Source organism: Anomaloglossus baeobatrachus, chromosome 1 (assembly GCF_048569485.1).
Source record: "Anomaloglossus baeobatrachus isolate aAnoBae1 chromosome 1, aAnoBae1.hap1, whole genome shotgun sequence".
In the NCBI taxonomy this organism is placed as follows: Eukaryota; Metazoa; Chordata; class Amphibia; order Anura; family Aromobatidae; genus Anomaloglossus; species Anomaloglossus baeobatrachus.
In genome coordinates, this window is record NC_134353.1 from 120,917,383 (window position 1) to 120,938,828 (window position 21,446).

At 48.7% G+C, this 21,446-nt stretch overlaps 1 protein-coding gene across 2 annotated transcripts in view; it reads right to left on the minus strand.

Moving 5' to 3' along the window:
* GUF1 (GTP binding elongation factor GUF1) overlaps nucleotides 1-3,070 on the minus strand; it is a 95,872-nt gene extending 92,802 nt beyond the window's left edge. For both annotated transcript variants that reach the window (XM_075334071.1, XM_075334079.1), the window contains exon 1: nucleotides 3,024-3,070. The gene's annotated coding sequence lies outside the window, so the exon portion shown is untranslated. The remainder of the gene's footprint in view (nucleotides 1-3,023) is intronic.
* Between the last annotated feature and the right edge of the window lie 18,376 nt (nucleotides 3,071-21,446).

Sequence of the window (21,446 nt, forward strand, 5' to 3'; positions counted from 1 at the left end):
AAAGAAAATATAGCAAAGAATCCATCACATCGTCTGGCTTCATGGTTTTAGCGCAGTGTTAAACCCGACCTTCTTATCCATTCATGATTCCCTATTGTATCATCGGGGCTGCTGCTTGACCAATTTCTGCCTTCATAGGAGTTGTGCCTGTCACAACTTCCACAGGTGAGCACCTGTTTTAATTTTCTAAGCCTGCATTGTTTGCCAGATAAGACCCTATGTGCGCTTTTCTCTCCACAGCTCCTTGAGCGAGCCATAGCAGCAGGGGCACCCTGTGAAGGGGACTGATGCATGCTCAGCAGAGTCCGGGACAGCTGTCCCATGGAGTCAGCAAAGGACTGGGAGATAGACTTAGAGAAGGATTCTACCCAAGCCGGGGGTTCAGCCACCGGAGCCGGAGCAGCCGGAGGGACCACTGGGGATGAGACCTCAGGCTGAGGCACCACCATGTTAGAGCAGGCATCACAATGTGGATATGTGCTCGGTTCAGGCAGTACGAGCTTACATGCAGTGCATATAGAGTACAGCCTTGCAGCCTTTTTCCTTGTGTGAGACATGCTGCTGAAGTGGGGGTTCTGAGCTAGAATGGCCCCTAGAGAGTATATAAGCAGGTCCACAACCGGAGGTTGTGGCTTACCAGACCGTTTTGTGTGCCCTCCAGATCCCACAGGCCGGACCCCCAGAGAGATGCTGCAGCCAGCTCCGATCAGTGTGAGAACGCTGATAAAATGGAGCCGGAGCAAGGAGAGGGGGTGGGGCCAACTAAAAGAGCGGGAACTGGAGGGCAAAGGAGGTATACAGGGGAGGGAATCTTTCCTCAGAGAGGAGTGTCCCTTCCCTGTGCTGAACAGCCGCTGGGCGGAGCCGCACTGTCCCTCTGCATGATTGGCATGCAGGGGCAGTGAAAACGAAAGTAGGCCTCAGGCGAAGCCGGGGCCTAAATTTAACAATGCGGCCGGCTAGCAGGCACCATCGGCGCGGTTCTCCGGTGAAAACCAGAGAACCGGCCGGAAATGTCAGCATAGTTACACAGCACACTCTCCCCAACAATAAAGTACAAGGGACCCCTCAATAACCACGTCTCAGATACTTAGCTTGTGAGACGCAGGGCCAGGTCCCTGAGGGATGAGTGCTCCGTCCGGCAGGATCCAAAAGGGGCTGCGGATGGAGACCGGTCTCCTGCAAGGCAGGAAGAACCGTGCTGGCTCCCACTTCAAGCCAGAGCCCTAGGGGATGGTGAAGGAGCACGGCATGAAGGGCTCCAGCCCTGAAATCAACCTTAACAACACCGCCGACACAGTGGGGTGAGAAGGGACATGCCGGGAGTCCAGGATTGGACCCGCTTTTCTTCAAACTCTTTTCCAAAAAATCAAAATCAGATGAGAATGCAAGTGTGTGTGTGCCTCCTGAACACAAAGCATTGAACTGGCTATATTTGGTTATCCAGGGGGTGTATATGCTTGGAGGGAGGAGCTACACTTTTTAGTGTAGTACTTTGTGTGTCTTCCGGAGGCAGAAGCTATACACCCATGGTCTGGGTCTCCCATAAGGAACGATGAAGAAATATAATATATATATATATACACACACATACACATATATACATACATACATATACACACACACACACACTGAGCTTATATATAGATATATATATACAATTTGTGTGAGACTATTTGTATGTAGTTTTACTATAGTACATATTTTTTCTTATTAGCCACCTTACCATGGGCAGCTATGTTACTTGGAGACCTTGACACTCTTCGTCCTTTTGTATTGTGTGATACTGTTTGAATTTTTAATGTTTTCGGTACTTAATAAATTTCATATTTTATTTATTCAGGTGTTCTCCCCTATTTGTGCAGGTTCTTTTCTTTGTATTCTTCTATTAGAGCACATGGACATAACAGGGGTGGCCACCATTGCTTGTGACCCCACTTTATTGCCATTCTAAATGAGGGGTGTTCTTGTGGTCTCCACTAGTGATGAGTGGGCACTACCATGCATCAGCTGCTCGTAAATAGGGATCAGAAAGCACTGCCATGCTCGGGTGCTCGGTACTCGTAACTAGTGAAGAGAGGGCACTACCATGCTCGAGAGTCCTATACTGTAACTAGTGATGAGTGAGCACTACCATGCTCGGGTGCTCAGTACTCGTAACGAGCAGATGGACAATTGCATGTGCCCGACTGACGTGCCTGAGTACAATGGAAGTTAATGGGGAACTTGAGCATTTTTCCAGGAAATCTTCCCCATTGACTTCCATTATACTCGGTTACTTTAGTCGCTCATTTGAGTGTCCAACTGCTCGTTACAATGCCACGCTCCCGAGCGTGGCAGTGCTCACTCATCACTAGTCTACCTGTCCTCACGCGATAACTACCATATGATACCCCCATAGCCGATTCCTGATGTAGGATGCACATGTGCACAGCTGGGGGCCTCTGGTTCTAACAGCAGCAACTGGAGCTAGCGCTGATCACTGCTTTTTAACCATTTGGATGCTGCTGTCAATAACCAATGGTGGTACTTAAAGAATTATTTCCCCATCTCCAAGATCCTATCACAATGTGTAGTAGGGATAATAAAGGGGTAAGTGCTCACATGAAGAATGCCGCAGATTATCACTTAATCTGTGACTTCCATGGAGCCAGCAGTAATTCCTATGCAGAGGGCTCCCTCTAGTGGCAGAGCTCGGTATCGTCCTTTTGGGAGTGCAGTGGATTCGGATCTCCTAGCAGGAGGGTGCGATCCCTACACGTTTATAATGAGAATAGAAGAGGGGGGCACTTAATAAATCAGCTGGTGGCGTTCTGTAGGATGCCGCATTACTTATATAAGCCGCAGTGTCTGCGCAGTCTGTGCTGCGTCCTCTCACTGTGAGGCTTTATACGGTGGAGCGGCACAGCGCCCCCTGCATGCGGCGCAGGGCAGCACAGCACCCGGCGGTGACACTACCCCGCTGTGTCCGGGGGTCACCCCGGCGGCCATGTGCTGCCTCCTCCCGGCAGCTTCACACTCACCTTCCTGCCGGGACCACGTCCTACAGCCACACTCCATGTGACAGCCAGGCTCCCGGCATGCACCGCTTCGCTGCTGCTCTTAAAGCGGCAATGCCACAAGACGTCTGTTGCGACAATGTTTACACAAAGTTGTGTTTTTAGGCGTTTTCCTTGAAGTGAATCCGGCGCAGACTCCTGCAATCACCTACAAAGCTTCTTCTATTCATTCCTATTTCTACATTGTTTTCTGAAGAGGTTGTGAAAAAAAACCTGAATAGTAAATAAGGAAATGTGCACACAATGCTTTCAGGGGAATTTGCAGCAGGTCAAGTTCAAAATCCTTGTGCAAAAGCGCTCAGAAAACACTGAGGAGCAGCACGCATGGCTCCGGCAACCCCTGTTCATGAGCTTCGGCTTCTCAGCGTCTTCTAATGGCTTCAGGTTTTCTAAAGATGCCAAATGGCTAAAATAAAGTGACCCGAGTGTTCTGCCGGGGGCGCCGTACAGCACAACTTGGGGTGTGAGAGCCCCAAAGACCCCCGGATGTCACCTGCGCATTTCTCCCACTGTTTTGTGAGTTCTCATCTAAGGGCTCATGTGCACGTTGCGTATTTGTGTGACGCCCTGGACAAGCCGGGTAGTCACAGATAGAGCCCCGCACAACACCAGTCCCCTAACAAGGTGACAGCAGCCAACCACATAACACCCATGTCACCTCGCTCAGGGCTGGATGAACACACCAGGGGCGGAGCCAGGTGGTTGGCCACGCCCACTGAGGAGTTCAGAGAGCCTGAGGCAGGAAAAAGTAAACAGTTAGTTTTGAGTTGAGTGGAGGAGGTCAGGCCTGTGACAGACTGACAGGTGCCAGGGTAGGAGCCCTGGTACCTCTTGCTAGGAGGCATACAGAGGTCTCTGTCTGCAGGAACCGGGAAGACGGCTCGGTGGAACCGTGGTGGACTGGGTCAGGGTACTGGCCAGCCGATACCGACCCGGAGAACCGACTCCGACACTGGAGCACAAAAGGGGGTACTCAGATCCTGAAACGAGGTCCAGAAACAACTGGACTGAGTTAATTAACTGATTGCGGTCTGGACTTTAGGTCCTTTCCCACCCAAAGTCCCTCATAGAAGACAACAGCCCAACAAGGGGGATAGAAAGCCACCGCCAAGGCTCAGAGATCCCACGGGCCAGCGTCTGCAGGCAAACGGGCTCTTCCCACATCCACAAGCCGGGGAGCGGACTCATGATGCTGCAAGCGCAGTAGTCCAACAACTCAAACAGGTGCAGGAGAAAGGCAGAGACCACCAACCCGGTGGGGGAACCCGACTGCAGCCGGCTGCAGGCACCGACCACCATAATCTTGGTTTACCAGAGACTCGAGTGTTTCATTCTAATAGTGAGTACACCAGTGCCCTCCGGCCGCCCATCTCCCTGCACCGCCAAAACACCCCCAACAGGTGCCGGGGCCACCATCCCTGCCCACGGAGGGGTTAACAACTTGCTGCATACCATCTCCCCCGGGTGCCCCGTAACTGCAGCGGTGGTGTCCACCTTCACCACATCCCGTGGGTGGCGACACGAACTTAAAACACGGCTCCGGCAGTACACCTATGTCCCCAAACCGCCAACCCCTTTTTGGTCGGAGTGACCGCAGGACCCCCGGGTCCGGAGACCCTTAAGCCACCCACTCAAGGTCCAGACCCGAGCGGCTCAGTTACAGCAGAGCACGGGGCGGCACACCCCGATTTCTGGCGTCACAAACAGGATACTTACCCATTCACTTATTTAGTGAAGTGCGCCTTGTATGGACAGTCAGCGGTGATCCGTTGTAAAAGTTTCGAAGTCCGCCATCTTGCCGCCATTTTTTGGCGCGAAAATACCCGCCAGAGTCTTTTTCCCCGCGAAAAGAGTGTGAAGGCTGAAGCTTCGCCCCCTGGGAACACGGCTGTAAAGCAAGGCCGGAAGTCGAAAAACGAAACTTACCGGCCGGAGAGAGGAAGGCCGTGAAAAGACCAAGGGGGGGCGCGGGAAGATTCAGCAACATGTGACCGAGCTGATAAAGGGCAGGGACTCCAGGACCCTGCCACTCTTCTGCTTCCTTGACCCCGCGAGAGCGACATGGCCGACCCGTCCCTCAAGCCCACAGCACCAGAGCCCGCACCCGGAACAGCGGCGTGGGTGGAAGCCCGGACCACACAGATTTGTTGCTGAATACAGGCCAAGGCGCAGTTCTTGCTGGAGCGGTGGATGGCCGAGATGGAGGAGCTGGCTTCGGCCGTCCGGGCACACGAAGTGAAGGCGACCTTAGCAGAGCAGGTGAGCGACCCACGCCCCTATGTCCCCGAGGGACCGGCCGATTCGGCTGAGGGACCCAGTCTGCCCCTGCCCTCTATATTGCCTCCCTCGCTGCCCGTAACGGTTGCCGCTGACCCCCCGCTCGGTCTACTGTCCACGGCAGTGGAGCCCGTCCTATCCGCCCGTGAGGACCCACCTGTGGAAGCAGCCCGCGGACGGCCAGTCACCCGACAGGCGCCAATACCGCTCCCGTGGAAGATTAACCCCAGGAAGGTGCTCGGCCCCGGAGTGAACCAGCCAGTCCCAGAAGAAGCCGCGCCCCAGCTACCCAAGGCCCCGGCAGTCTGCCCGGCCGAGATGGAGATGGATGTTGACCGGAAGTGGGCCCAGTGGGCGAAGCTGTCCACTCCCAGGATCAAGGCCTCGGCTGAGGCGTCACGGGATTGCCGCTGCGAGGCAGCCGAGCAGGCCACGACACAGCGGGGTTCCCCAAAGCAGAAGGTGCCGGTCGTAGCCGGCACAGGGGAGCTTCGGCTGGGCCCGATCCCCGCGCAGAGTGACCCGGAGCAGGCAGACGCTCCGTATTGGGAGCGGCAGCAGAACCATCTGGGCCGGGAGATTGCGGCCCGGGAAAAGAGGAAAGCGGAGGTGCTGGCCCGGACCATCCTTGAGAGAGACAACCTTCGCAGCGCCACCTATTGGGTACGGGGCCCGATGCACGAAGGCCAGGTCCGGCACTTCGACCCCCGACGTGGATGGGGATTCATCTTCGAGCCGGACCTGGACGCAGAGATCATCGTGTCCCGGAGGGACGCTTACCCCCATCTTCCAATGGGCCACCCAGACCTGGACCTGGAACCTGGTGAGCTTGTCACCTATACCCGGCATTGCGGGGAGAGGGGATGGTTCGCCCTCGATGTGAAGAGGAGGGTGAGCCGCAGTGCCCGGAGGCACACCCATTCCCCTCCTCTGCCATACAGTCCCGAAGAAGAATGTTGAAAAAGGTAGCGGGTTCCCGACTTCCATACTGCCCGTCCCCGTTGGGACCAAGTTAAGTTCCCGTTGTAAAGGGTTAAAATAGAGACAAGGCCGAGAACACCCAAAAACATTATTGGGCCTTGTAAATAATCCCTGGACCACCTTTTCATTGTCCTGCAGTCTCCGGAGAGGCTGGTTTGTTGGAAGGGCCTGCGGGATGTAGTAGGCCGAGGTCCCGTCACCATGCAGACCGGTAACAACCCTCTGGGTCAGGGGTCCCCTGGACGTGGGGCCTCTGCGAGACTGCCGGGTAAGGAACTTATTACCTGGCCCGTGTGGGCAACACCCGGACCCGAACCCGATTCCTGGACTGGGGAAAAGGGGTGCTGACCTGTTTTTAGAGGCAGCATCAAGGTTTAGGTTTGCTTGGGTGGGCAAAAATGGAAAGGACCCGGTCCCGTCTCGTTCCTGGTTAATAAAAATGTTTGCAACGTTTAAGTAAACTGCCTCCCGCAAGGGAAGACCATAAGCTTTCATATAATGTAAATATGTTATTATTCTTGTAATATATTGTTTTTATCTTTTACAGTTCCAAACAAAAATAAACCGGTGGTGGTCGGACAGCCCGCGGACGGTCTGTGGTTAACCAAGGGAGAGTGTGACGCCCTGGACAAGCCAGGTAGTCACAAATAGAGCCCCGCATAACACCAGTCCCCTTACTAGGTAACACCAGCCAACCACATAACACCCTAGTCACCTCGCTCAGGGCTGGATGAACACACCAGGGGGCGGAGCCAGGCAGTTGGCCACTCCCACCGAGGAGTTCAGAGAGCCTGAGGCAGGAAAAAGTAAACAGTTTTGAGAGTTGAGTGGAGGAGGTCAGGCCTGTAGGTCAGGCCTGTGACAGACTGACAGGTGCCAGGGTAGAAGCCCTGGTACCTCTGGCTAGGAGGCATACAGAGGTCTCTGTCTGCAGGAACCAGGAAGACGGCTCGGTGGAACCGTGGTGGACTGGGTCAGGGTAGTGGCCCGCCGGTACCAACCTGGGAAACCGACTCGGACACTGGAGCACAAGAGGGGGTACTCAGACCCTGAAACGAGTTCTAGAAACTACTGGACTGAGTTAATTAACTGATTGCGGTCTGGACTTTAGGTCCTTTCCCACCCAAAGTCCCTCATAGAAGACAACAGCCCAACGAGGGGGATAGAAAGCCACCGCCAAGGCTCAGAGATCCAACGGGCCAGCGTCTGCGGGCAAACGGGCTCTTCCCACATCCACAAGCTGGGGAGCAGACTCCTGACGCTGCAAGCGCAGGTAGTCCAACAACTCAAACAGGTGCAGGAGAAAGGCAGAGACCACCAACCCGGTGGGGGAACCCGACTGCAGCCGGCTGCAGGCACCGACCACCATAATCTTGGTTTACCAGAGACTCGAGTGTTTCATTCTAATAGTGAGTACACCAGTGCCCTCCGGCCGCCCATCTCCCTGCACCGCCAAAACACCCCCAACAGGTGCCGGGGCCACCATCCCTGCCCACGGAGGGGTTAACAACTTGCTGCATACCATCTCCCCGGGGGGCCCCGTAACTGCAGCGGTGGTGTCCACCTTCACCACATACTGTGGGTGGCGTCACGAACTTAAAACACGGCTCCGGCCGTACACCTACATCCCCAAACTGCCAACCCCTTTTTGTTCGGAGTGACCGCAGGACCCCCGGGTCCGGAGACCCTCGAGCCACCCACTCAAGGTCCGGACCCGAGCGGCTCGGTTGCAGCCGAGCACGGGGCGCCACATTTGCATGTATTTACGCTGCGTATTGCACTGCAGCGTAAATGCATGCGTCCTGCGTCCCCTGCACAATCGATGAAGATTGTGCATGATACGTGCGCACGTTGCTTTTATGAACGCAGCGATTTGGATGCCAAAATTTTGACCCAAATCCGTGCGTTCATAAAATAAGCATGTCAATTATTCCGTGCTCTATGGATGCAGCTCCCACTCTGTGTATGGTGGGGCAGCAGCCATAGCGCATGAAATCGCGTTTTTTTGTACAAAAAAACTACATCCATTATGCAGTGTTTCTGCAGCGATTTGACGTGCACATGTGCTGTCAAATCACTGCAGAATATTCAGCAGTTACGTACGCATGAGCCCTAAGGCTGGAGCCATACAAGCATTAATGCGAGTGCATCGGATGAGACTCTGCCTTAGTAGGCTGGACTCACACAAGCGTATCACTCGCATGAGTATCGGGACGCATCACCCGGCGTGGCTGGCTTCTCTGCTGACATGAGCGAGTCAGCTGCATGTATTTCTATGCGGCTGACAAGCTCCTGTCCGGAGAGTGTGCAGCCGCACTGGGTGATGCGTCCCGATACTCATGCGAGTTATACGCTCGTTTGAGGGCACCTGTACTGCGATCCTGCGCTTGGATCACAGCTGCAGAGGAGAGGGAGGGATTAATCTCCCTATCTCCTCCATTGGCAACTGATATGTACATCGCACTACACTCCACTGTAATGCGAGTGCAGTGCAATGTTTTTTCTCGCACCCATAGACTTGTATGGGTGTGAGAGGAAACTAATCGGATTCTGAACCAAATCTGCAAGGGGGAAAAAAACCTGCACTAACCTTGAGGTTTCTCATTGACTTTGCTAATATAACAATTTGCATGCAGCTTTGTAAGAAACTGCACTAAAAAATGCATCAAAAAATTGCGATAAAAATGCACAGTGTGCACACAGCCTTTAGCATATAAACATAAAACTGAAATACTGAAGTAAAGTCTGTTCAATACAATAACCGAACTTTAAAGTTCAGGTTCACTGATCTCTAAAGGTGAGCAGAACCAAACTTTACAATTCAGGAGGGTTCATACCACACGCAAAGTTTGCAAAAAAAAACAGTGTTCGAGTTCGGAGTTTAAGTACTTTACGCATGCAAACCACTCGAGAGAGCATCGCGATGCTTGGGTACGCTCGGTGCTCAGCCCAGTGAGAGCCACTTGCAGTCTTTGGGCTAAGCCACACGGCTTTAATATCGGTGCGAGTGGAGAGCAATAAAACATCGCATTCCACTCGGACCAATATTAGCCTATGTGCCAGCATCTGTGAGCAATTATTTTGTCAGCCCTAATCGGACCGAGAAAACAATCTCAACATGCTTCGACTGTAATGCGATCCTAGATTCTATCGTACCCATTCAAGTGTATGGGGCGAGAGAAAAATCGCACTGCACTTGCGGTATACCGGTGTACCGCGAGTGCAGAGCAAGAATTGCAATAGCCAGCTACGGAGAAGAGAGGGAGATAAATCCCTCCCCTCCACAGCGCCGGCCCGCCCCTCCTCCATCCTGGCCCGCCCCGCACAGCTGAGGTCCGCTCGCACAATCGGACCTCAGTCGCAGGGACACTCGCATGACACTCGGCTCGGCTGTACTGCCAGCGTGAGCCAAGAGTCATGAGAGGGGATCGCAGTAATTCCCATGGTGCCCCGGCCTTTGAATGTCTCTCACTGGGGGAAACAACAGTGTGATCATATGTAGTGTGCACCAAAGAAAAAGACTGCCCTTCTGCCCCCAGAAGTGATCTGTTATGGATGGCTGTATGTGGGCAGACGGACAAACTGACCAATTAGTAACTTCCAATTGGTTCAGGTCAAGTCTGAGTACCAAACCGAACTTTAAGCTGGAGTCACACTTGCATTTGACTTGCGCAAGGATCACATCATGGCATCGCCCAGACTGGCCGGCCTCTCTCCTGACAGGAGCGGGTTAGCTTCATGTATTCCTTTGCAGCTGCCACTCTCCTGTCAGGAGAGGAGCCGGTCTGGGCGATGCCTCACGTAAGTCAAACACAAGTGTGACTGCAGCCTTATCTAATTTCTGATTGAACCAGCAGAACCCGAACTTCCACAGGTCCAATCATCTTAAGGCTATGTGCGCACGTTGCGTACAGTCACTGCAGAAATTTCTGCAGCGATCTGAAGAGCACATGTGCGCTTTAAATCGCTGCAGAAATGTCCGTAGTGAAAAAAAAAAAAAGCCGATTCCATGCGCTCTGCCTGCAGCTCCTGCCATAGACAGAGCAGGAGCTGCCGGCAAAGCGCACGGAAGAAGTGACATGTCACTTCTTAGAACGCAGCGCTTCGGCAGAAGCCGAAGCGCTGCGCTCTAAAACGCCACGTGCGCACGGCCCCTGCACAATCTCCATAGACTGTGCAGGGGACGCAGGACGCATGCAGTTACGCTGCGCTACAAAGCGCAGCGTAACTGCATGTATTTACGCAACGTGCGCACATAGCCTTACTGCTATTACTTTTGACTCCATTCCCCAATCTCTGGAGACCTTACAATTTACAACTTTTAAGTTGTGGTTGTCATGAACATGCTAATTCATCTATAACTATACTTGGGCACCATCTTGTGGTTACATCAGTGTGTTACCTTCATCCGGTTGATTTTTGGGGATTGTTTCTTAGTACCAGTTCTTTGCATACATGATTACATTGCCCACGTGCTGCCCCTTGTTTTTCATATTTTTCCAGTTAACTCCATGTGGTCATTATATGTATTCAGTCATATGAAAAAGTTTGGGCACCCCTATTAATGTTAACCTTTTTTCTTTATAACAATTTGGGTTTTTGCAACAGCTATTTCAGTTTCATATATCTAATAACTGATGGACTGAGTAATATTTCTGGATTGAAATGAGGTTTATTATAAAAACAGAAAATGTGCAATCCGCATTTAAACAAAATTTGACCGGTGCAAAAGTATGGGCACCTCAACAAAAAGTGACATTAATATTTTGTAGATCCTCCTTTTGCAAAAATAAAGCCTCTAGTCGCTTCCTGTATCTTTTAATGAGTTCTGGATCCTGGATGAAGGTATATTGACCATTTCTGTTTACAAAACAATTCCAGTTCAGTTAAGTTTGATGGTCGCCGAGCATGGACAGCACGCTTCAAATCATCCCACAGATTTTCAATGATATTCAGGTCTGGGGACTGGGATGGCCATTCCAGAACATTGTAATTGTTCCTCTGCATGAAAGCCTGAGTAGATTTGGATCGGTGCTTTGGATCATTGTCTTGCTGAAATATCCATCCCCTGTGTAACTTCAACTTCGTCACTGATTCTTGCACATTATTGTCAAGAATCTGCTGATACTGAGTTGAATCCATGCGACACTCAACTTTAACAAGATTCCTGGTGCCGGCATTGGCCACACAGCCCCAAGGCATGATGGAACCTCTACCAAATTTTACTGTGGGTAGCAAGTGCTTTTCTTGGAATGCCGTGTTTTTTTGCCTCCATGCATAACACCTTTTTGTATGACCAAACAACTCAATCTTTGTTTCATCAGTCCACAGGACCTTGTCCAAATGTGCTTTTGCATACCTCAGGCGACTCTGTTTGTGGCGTGCTTGCAGAGAAACGGCTTCTTTCGCATCACTCTCCCATACAGTTTTTCCTTACGCAACGTGCGCTGTATTGTTGACCGATGCACATTGACACCATCTGCGGCAAGATGATGCTGCAGGTCTTTGGAGGTGGTCTTTGGATTGTCCTTATAAATAAGGAATAACGTTTGGAACACCATTCTAAGTCTGAACTGGGTGCAAAAACCTAAAAAAACATCACTATGGGGAGATAAGGTATGCACACCAGTGACTATGTAAGGGGAATACATGGAATAGCAGAAACTGCTGTGTGAATACTGACTTGAAAAATCCAATAGCTATATGTAAGAGTGAAAATGTGAAAAATGGAATCTGCATTACTGCCATGAACATATGAATCAAGAGAAATCTAGCTACTGAATTGATCAATGCAATAGAGCACCAACACTACGCCAAAGTATTTCTCTATGTTGGGGTCCCTAGCTTGTGTGTGTCCTCTCATGCAGTTAAAAAACTTACCGTGTATGGGAAGCTGAGACCCAGGCTATTTATGCGTATGATATGGATTGGCAATAGGTGTGGTTGGGGAGGGTTCACAAACGAAAAACAACTAACAAATAAGGAATAACGTTTGGAACACCATTCTAAGTCTCAACTGGGTACAAAAACCTAAAAAAACATCACTATGGGGAGATAAGGTATGCACACCAGTGACTATGTAAGGGGAATACATGGAATAGCAGAAACTGCTGTGTGAATACTGACTTGAAAAATCCAATAGCTATATGTAAGAGTGAAAATGTGAAAAATGGAATCTGCATTACTGCACCCTCCCCAACCACACCTAATGCCAATCCATATCATACGCATAAATAGCCTGGGTCTCAGCTTCCCATACACGGTAAGTTTTTTAACTGCATGAGAGGACACACACAAGCTAGGGACCCCAACGTAGAGAAATACTTTGGCGTAGTGTTGGGGCTCTATTGCATTGATCAATTCAGTAGCTAAATTTCTCTTGATTCATATGTTCATGGCAGTAATGCAGATTCCATTTTTCACATTTTCACTCTTACATATAGCTATTGGATTTTTCAAGTCAGTATTCACACAGCAGTTTCTGCTATTCCATGTATTCCCCTTACATAGCCATTTGGATTGTCCTTGACTGTTCTCACCATTCTTCTTCTCTGCCTGATATTTTTCTTGGCCTGCCACTTCTGGGCTTAACAAGAACTGTACCTGTGTTCTTCCATTTCCTTGCTATGTTCCTCACAGTGGAAACTGACAGTTTAAATCTCTGAGACAACTTTTTGTATCCTTCCCCTGAACAACTATGTTGAATAATCTTTGTTTTCAGATCATTTGAGAGTTGTTTTGAGGAGCCCATGATGCCTCTCTTCATAGGAGATTCAAATAGGAGAACAACTTGCAAGTGGCCACCTTAAATACCTTTTCTCATGATTGGATACACCTGCCTATGAACTTCAAAGCTCAATGAGGTTACAAAACCAATTTAGTGCTTTAGTAAGTCAGTAAAAAGGAGTTAGGAGTGTTCAAATCAAGAAATTGATAAGGGTGCCCATACTTTTGCACCAGTCAAATTTTGTTTAAATGCGGATTGCACATTTTCTGTTAGTACAATAAACCTCATTTTAATTCAGAAATATTACTCAGTCCATCAGTTATTAGATATATGAAACTGAAATAGCTGTTGCAAAAACCCAAATTGTTATAAAGAAAAAAGGTTAACATTAATAGGGGTGCCTAAAATGTTTCATATGACTGCATATATATATATATATATATATATATATATATATATATATATATATATATATATATATATATATATATTTATATATATATAAAAAATCTATTTCTAAATATTTTGCATTCTCACCATTGCCCTATGGTATTTTCAATCCTTTTTCTTGCTGGCATTATATCTGCACTCTTAAATCCAAAGTGCCCCTCCCCTTTTGGGCACCACATTGTATCTGAAATGCAGTTTCACAGTACAAGGTGGGCGTAATATACGGGCACTACAATGTACGGGCACTACAATGGTATGTTCATTCTGCAACATCCCCTGCTCATTTCTGATGACCACAGATGGATTCAAAATCGTCATTACATCCAAAGACAAATTCCCACAGGTGTGTCATTTTCAAATTGGGGTCACTTGTGGGGGAGATTCTGTTGTTCTGGCACTTAGTGGCTCTGTAAATGGAGTCTGCAAAGCAGGGGTGGGATTTATATTTTTAACAACAGGATTCCTTCTTTGTGTTTGGAAACCACACCCATTTTAAAACCATGCCCCATTTGGATACCACACCCATTTGGTTAGCCACACTGATTTTGGCGCACACTTTTCTTAACCACAAAATACAAGTAACAATAACTAAAAGTAAAGGCACGCTCCCTTTCTTACCATTCTAATACCTTCATTGATAGTCTCATTGCCTCCCGTTGAGTATCAGTTGTTCCAGTCAAACTGTCAGTCACTTCTCAGCTTGACATATTGTATTAGGCCCAGTGCGCACTGGAAAACGGAATTTTCTTAAGAAAATTCCACAGGATCTGAAAGATTACCGCACCCGCGGTATTGTTCACGGTATTGCCGCGGTTTTGCCGCATGCGGGTTGGTTCATGTGCTTTAATGCATTCAATACAATAAAGCACATTGAAAAAAAAAAAGTAATTTCCTTCTCAGATAGATAGCAGACAGATAAATAGATAAATAGACAGAATTTTTCGGTGTGTGTGCTTTTTTCACTTTACTTGGTTGATCATGTCAGCTGTCTCATAGACGCTGCCATGATCAAGCCTGAACTTAGTGGCTTAGCATCATGAAAATCTAGCAGCATACTGGCTGTCATAGGTATATCGGACCACAACAGATTGATATCGGCCTCCTGAGGAACCATGAAATGGGGAAACGCGTTGAGGCGTGAGGCAGTATAAGCTAAGTATTATATGTCCCTGCTATAATTGAAGTTCTCACTGAGAACGATTGCAGCCTCTTGATTTTTGAGGTTGATTGTGAACTCCATACTTGCACAGTATCACTTTATGTATATGCACTGCACTTTATGTATGCGCACTGCACCTTATCTTTGTGTTTAGGGGTTCACAGGGACATAGCAGGGACAGCCGTCGAGGAGTGGGGGCGCCACTATGTGTCTCTAGGGTGCCAACGGCTAGGTAGGGCGCAGGAGGGAGTAGACATTGTAGGGATTGATTTTCCCTCTCTGTGCTGTGCACTGTCACTTTATTCACATGAATTGTGGTATTTTACCTTTTAGAAGTACAATTAAATGTTAAGTTTTAGTTAGGGTTTTATGGAATTTGCACGCTTACCCTTTAACTAGTGAATCCATCAACGCCCTGCAATCATGTCACAAGTGCGCCAATGAGCACATGGAATGACACTAACCTACCTGGTACGTGTTACATTCTGCTGTCAGAGATGGACAGTGACATTTAACAGGTTAACAGCCATGGACAGAGTTGCACTCAATGCACAACTGTAAGGCTGATGGCTGAATAATACAGCCATCATCTGCTAGGGAAAATGAGGCCATAGTGTGCGACACTGCACCAAGGTCAGGGACACAACATGTAACATACATGTACGTCATGTGTTATGAAGGGGTTAAAGGGGTTGTGTGGTCTAAAATTACAAGTCTGCAGTTACTCTGTGTGACTGCAAACTTGTGAATCCTCATGTCACATGCACTGTGCGTTGTCAGGATTCTACACTGTCAGAGCTGGAAATATCGGTCATATAACCACAAAGATGTGATATGCAGACTCCCAACCTGAATCCGACTAAACAGCTGCGACCTCACTGAATGCAAGTGTATGGCGCAAGGTTGGAAACAGTTGGATTCTGGCAAGGATTATGTATATCACATATTTGCGGCCACATGACCGCCATTCCCGTCTCTGACACTAAAAAATCCTTGCCGTGCACAGTGCTTGCGGTATGACGTCTCACAAGTCTGCAGTCACATAGAGTGACACACAGAGTGACGGCAGACTTGTCGTCTTACACCATACAACACCTTAAAGGTATGTGTAGATAGTGTATTATATACATACAGTCCTCTCACCTGTCATCTCTGTCTGTCTCATGCCTCTCTCTCTTGAATCTCCTTCCTCTCTCTTCTGTCCCATCCTGTCTCTTGTATCTCTTCTTTCCTTTCTCTTCTGTCCCATCCTGTCTCTTGTATCTCTTCTTTCCTTTCTCTCTTGTGTCTTCTGCCTGTTTCCAGTCTCTCTTCTTTCCTGACCATCTCTTATGTCTCTTACATCTCTCTTCTTTCCCTTCTCTCTTGTGTCTTCAGCCTATCTCTTGTCTCTCTCTTCTTTAGTGCCTGTCTCTTGTGTCTCCTGCCTCTCTCTTGTCACCTGTCTCACTCCCTCTTGTCATTTCTTCCATCTACTCTTTCTCCCGCTCTTTTCTTTCTTTTCTTTTGTCTCCTTCTGCCTGGCTGTCTATGGCTCCACTCCCTCAGATTAGCTCCACCCCTCCCATGTTCATCCAGTCTGCCTGTGACGCTGTGGAGGGGAGAGATCCGCTGCTCGGCTCCTGTCTCTGCTTACTGCAGGCCAGGGGTGTGTTTCTACCAGGGCGGACATATCATTGGTGCAACATGTGCAACTGCACAGGAGCCAAAGCATTAAAGGGCCGATTTCCACCGCCAAAGCAGGTGGAATTGTGCATTTTGATGGGTTATTGAACAACAAAGGGCCCGGAGAATGGGGCACTTCTTCCTGCCAGTTCTGCAAACTAATTGGTCATGATTTGAACCACCAGTTCATAAGAACTTGCTGAATCTCATTTTGTGCCCATTTTACCTATTCCCTCTTGTGAAAATGTAAAATCTGTGGCTAAAACAAAATTTTAGGGGTAAAAATGTAATTATGTTTTAATAATCGCAAAATGGTATAAAATTCGGTTAAGCACCTGTGGTGTTAATATGCTGACTACACCCCTAGACACATTCCTTGAAAGGTGTAGTATGTAAAATGGGGGTCACTGTTCTGGCTGAGGTGCTGTTCTGGCACCTCAGGGGCTCTGCAAATGTGACATGGCACCCACCAACCATTCCATCAAATCTGGCGGTCCTTCCCTTCTGAGCTTTGCATTGTGCCTCAAAAGTAGTTTCCAACGACATATGGGGTATCGGCATACTCAGGAGAGATTGAACAAAAAACTGTATGAGACACGTTTTCCTTTAAGCCCTCATGAAAATTAAAAACTTAAGGCCAAACTAACGTTTTATTGAAAACAATGATAATTTTACATTTACTCAGTCCAATGTTATACAATTCTGTCAATGACATGTGGATTAAAAATGCTCACTACTGCCCTAAATTAATTCATCGAAAAGTGTAGCTTTCACAATGGAGGGTTTCTACTGTTTTGGCATCTTAGGGGCTCTTCAAATGTGACATGCCATCTCCAATTGTCACGCTGCCAGGTATGACAAGCGTGGCACGTGCTTTTAGACCTACGGATGTCTGACGCATGATAAAATATACAACAAACACTACAACAAGTAGGGGGGAACACCGGGGACACAATAACAACAGTGGGCCCTAGCTCTAGTGAGGGGGGTAGAAGGGACACCTCCTGCACTCACCTGCAGCTGTCCCTACCCTCCTAGTCAGACCCTATACAGTCTCCTCAACTGTCGCCAAACAAGAACCTGAGTCCCTAAGAATACCCTGTAGTAGCCCTGGCTAGTGCATTGGCAGGTGGGAGACACTAGCTTCCCCCCGTGCAGTAACATAACACAGGGGAAGGTAAGACAAACAGGGGAATAGAGCAAAAAAAAAGGATAAAGTTCAACTTCAGGAACAAGCCTTCACAGGACCTTCAACCAAGGCGGCAAGAGAACAAATGGATTTGTATCTACAGCAAGGAATACTGGGTAACACCTTTTCTTAAACCTTAAGGGGAAGGGGTGTGGTTACGAAGAACCACAAAAAATGAGAGAACGAGGTATGATATATGAGTAAACCACAAATACAATACCTCTATAAAAATATAGCTTTATTGACTAGAAAATTAGATAAAATATAGACACCATATGTCTTCCAGACAACAATAATAAACAATGATGACGATGTGAGTAGTAAGTCTAGATGAAAAATAGAAAGGCGTGAGGGAAGAGGCAATAGAACAGTGGTAGGTATTGGGTTTGTATATGCTAAACTAGATCCTTCAATGACCCTTCCTACCAGCGGAGGGTGTCATACTTTTTTGGACCTCCTGCGCTCCAGGTGGCTAACCCTCACTGTCCCTATTCTCCACTAGCCTGTGTCCACCACCAAGAACCATGTGCAATTGTGTTTAGACAAACCACATAAAACAAAACATAATAGCGTTAGATGTAGGTTCTTTACCGGACCAAGATCTCCGGTCAACAACTTGAGATTTGTTAGAATGGAGCTACCGGGCCTGTGAAAGTGGGCTCCTGCAGTTCTCCCGACGCGTTTCCCCCCCTTCTAGTGCAATGAAAGGGGGTTCAACAGGGGTATTAGGTAGAAGACACCTGTAAAGAAGACAGAAATGTGTCGCTACATAAATAAATAATCAGATAAATAAATGCATCCTTGGCCTCATGTGTACATAGAGGATTACTTACTTAGGGTTGATCAATATCAGTGGCTCAATGACTCAGCAAGTCTGCTGACTTGTCTGATATAGGTAGCGAATAATGCTGTATAGTTGTTCAAAAATCCCCTATTATTCCATCATGATAGTGGGCTACTGGGGGAAGATACATAAGCCTCTTAACCTAGAGAGAAAATATGAGAAGCATTTTAGGGCAATATTCCAACCCCGAGGAATGCTATGAGAGAAATACCAATAATAAATGGAATAGAACCTGAGTCTTCCTTAATAAGATAGGGCACAGTTGATGTATTTCACGTTTAAGAATAATTTCCAGATAGATGAGGTGCAAACCTATAGGGTACAAAAAAACTCAATTATATCCATGATAGAACAGAGGACATCTCCTCCAAGTGCAAGTATATCTACCCTTTAAAGTCATTAAATCACAATAGGGATTTGTTACGGGGGGCTGTCTGATAATAACCTAAAGGAGTATCAGACAGTCAGGGTCCACCGTGCAAAGACTCTGCTGCAGACTATGGCAGAGTGCAATACCTCTGTTAACTCACAGAAGGATATAATAAGTAAGTAAAGCAATTCCTCCCTTACTTGGAGGGTGTGTGGAATGATCTCTGTTAATAATCACAGAGACAAAGGCAATGTGTGCGAAATGGCACCTACCTAGGTCCGCTCTTCTAGTGGTGCAAAAGAGACGAACAGCAGCGTAAGCCGCACAAAGCTCCTACCTGCGTTCGCTCCACTAGTGTGCGAGGACACGAACCACTAGATATGGCACCTGCCTAGGTCCGCTCTTCTAGTGGTGCAAAAGAGACAAACAGCAGCGTAAGCCGCACAAAGCTCCTACCTCTGTTCGCTCCCCTAGTGTGCGAGGATACGAACAACTGCCTGACGCAGTATAAGGAACGTTACCCTAGCGGCAACGTCCACCTACGAGTCAAATCACAAGGCCCAGCCAGACCATGTGCCTCAGGCACCTGCCTATGTCCCCTAAGAGGTAAGGATACGGACAGCAGCCGAAGCTGTAAGGTATAAGAACGCTACCCTGCCAGTAGCGCTCACCTAGCATAGACAGAGGAATGCCTAGAGGAACGCGCACAGAGCGTCTACTCTTATGCATGAACCAAGAGGACTGAGCGCCATGCGGCGTGTGTCAGGGTCTTATATAGACTCTGTGCCTCATCCAAGATGGAGGACACCAGAGCCAATCCGCTGCCAGAACGACAGGAGTGACGTCATGCTGGCCTATCACCGAGCAAGGCGTCACAAGCACATGACCAGCGACCAATCGGCATAGAAGGTGTCAGAGACATGTGACCTCGTGTCAGCGATGATGTCACCCGCACATGTGCAATGGCTCCAAGATAGGACTTAGTCTCCGGCGCTCGCACATGTGCAGTAGCAAGAAATCTGGACTTAGTCTCCAGCGCTCGCACATGTGCAGTAGCAAGAAATCTGGACATAGTCTCCAGTGCTCGCAGCAACCGTAACAGTACCTCCCCCTCAAGGGCCCCCCTCCCGGCGACGCAGGTAATCGGCAACTAAGTCGGGAGCATGGACAGCCTCCTCAGGCTCCCAAGAGCGATGTTCCGGGCCATAGCCCTCCCAATCTATCAAGAAGAACCTGCGCCCTCTAACCATCTTAGAACCAACTATGGCTCATACCTCATAGCTAGAGCGAGAGGAATCAGAGGCAGGAGAGTGCACTTCACGAGCGTGAGGTAAAATAGCCGGCTTTAGCAGTGAGACATGGAATTTGTCATGAATCCTAAGATGGACAGGTAACTTCAATTGGTAGACTACAGGATTTACCTGTTGAAGAACCTCATAAGGACCCAGGAAGCGAGGAGCAAATTTGACAGAGCTCACTCTAAGTTTCACGTGTTTTGCAGAGAGCCACACAAAGTCCCCTGGAGAAAGGACTGGAGCCGGGCGACGAAACCGATCGGACACCGTCTTCATACGGTCCTTAGCTGCTTGGATCGACTCTTGAGTCCGATCCCAAACCTCTCTGGCATTAGTTGCCCAGTCCGCCACAAGAGGAGGAGGTGCAGCAGCGGGAAACGGTACCGGTACCCTAGGGTGTTGCCCATTATTGAGTACGAACGGTGTCTGCCCAGTGGCCTCAGCCAGCGAATTGTTAAGGGCAAATTCTGCCCAGGGTAGGAGGGAGGACCAGTTATCGTGGTTCTCAGCAACAAAGTGTCATAGATTGATTGGTACGTTCAACCAAACCATTGGTCTCCGGATGGTATGCCGAAGAGAGATTCAGCTCAATTTGCAGAAGGCTACAAAGATCTCGCCAGAAACGGGAAGTAAATTGCGGGCCTCTATCACAAATGATACGATCTGGCATCCCGTGAAGCCTAAAGACATGCTTGAGGAATAGTTTGGCTAGTACCCTGGAAGATGGGATTCTCGATAACGGTACGAGATGAACCATCCGGGAGAAATGGTCTGTAATGACCCACACAAATCTATGTCCCTGTGAACATGGAAGATCACCCACAAAGTCCATGCCTACCACCTCCCATGGTCTATCTGGCACTGGTAAAGGATGCAAGAGCCCAGCCGGTCTCTGCCGTAATGGACGGTTGCGAGCACACGAGTAGCAGGAACCGACATATCTCTTGACGTGGCTGGCTAAGTGTGGCCACCAATACCACCTCTCGAGTAACTCTCGTGTCCGCCTAATACCAAAATGCCCACCCACCTTTGAGGTGTGGGCCCATGACAGTATATCATTCTGTCGATCAGGCGGAACAAAGGTCTTGCCCGGTGGGATTTGGTCTAACGTCACAGGGGAGAGCGTATGAAAAACCCTGGAGGGAAGGATAAGACGAGGTTCGTCAATCTCTTCCTGGGTAGAAAGCATAGAGCGAGACAGGGCGTCTGCCTTGTTATTCTTACTCCCAGACAGATAGTTGATGGAGAAGTGAAAGCGGGAGAAAAACAAGGACCAGCGGGCTTGGCGAGGATTCAGACGCTGAGCGGTTTGTAAGTACGTCAGATTCTTATGGTCTGTATAGACCTGGAAAGGATGTTTCGCTCCTTCCAGCAAGTGACGCCACTCCTCCAAGGCTAATCTCAAGGCGAGCAGTTCCCTATCCCCAATG